The sequence below is a fragment of the Penaeus monodon genome, chromosome 20 (assembly GCF_015228065.2).
Source record: "Penaeus monodon isolate SGIC_2016 chromosome 20, NSTDA_Pmon_1, whole genome shotgun sequence".
Taxonomy (NCBI): domain Eukaryota; kingdom Metazoa; phylum Arthropoda; class Malacostraca; order Decapoda; family Penaeidae; genus Penaeus; species Penaeus monodon.
The window spans coordinates 31,286,169-31,286,424 of record NC_051405.1 but is presented as its reverse complement, the minus strand read 5'-3'; positions in this window follow the sequence as shown (position 1 = coordinate 31,286,424).

Sequence of the window (256 nt, the reverse complement as noted above, 5' to 3'; positions counted from 1 at the left end):
ACGCATACATTTTTATTATTACAGCAGACTCAGATATCATCCTCCGAGCTTCCTGTTAATTTGACTTGCTGCCGCCATCACAGCGCTAATCCGATTCTCCGCGCGGCAAAACTGCTAACGGAAGTCGGAAGCGACGCTCTCGGACTGCGCGCACGTGTTGACTTCCGAGGCGACATAGTGCAGCACTTCACTGGTTTTTGCTTTTTGGTTTTATTTCTTCTTTTTTTGCTAAGGTCTGATTTGAGCGTTTCTATAA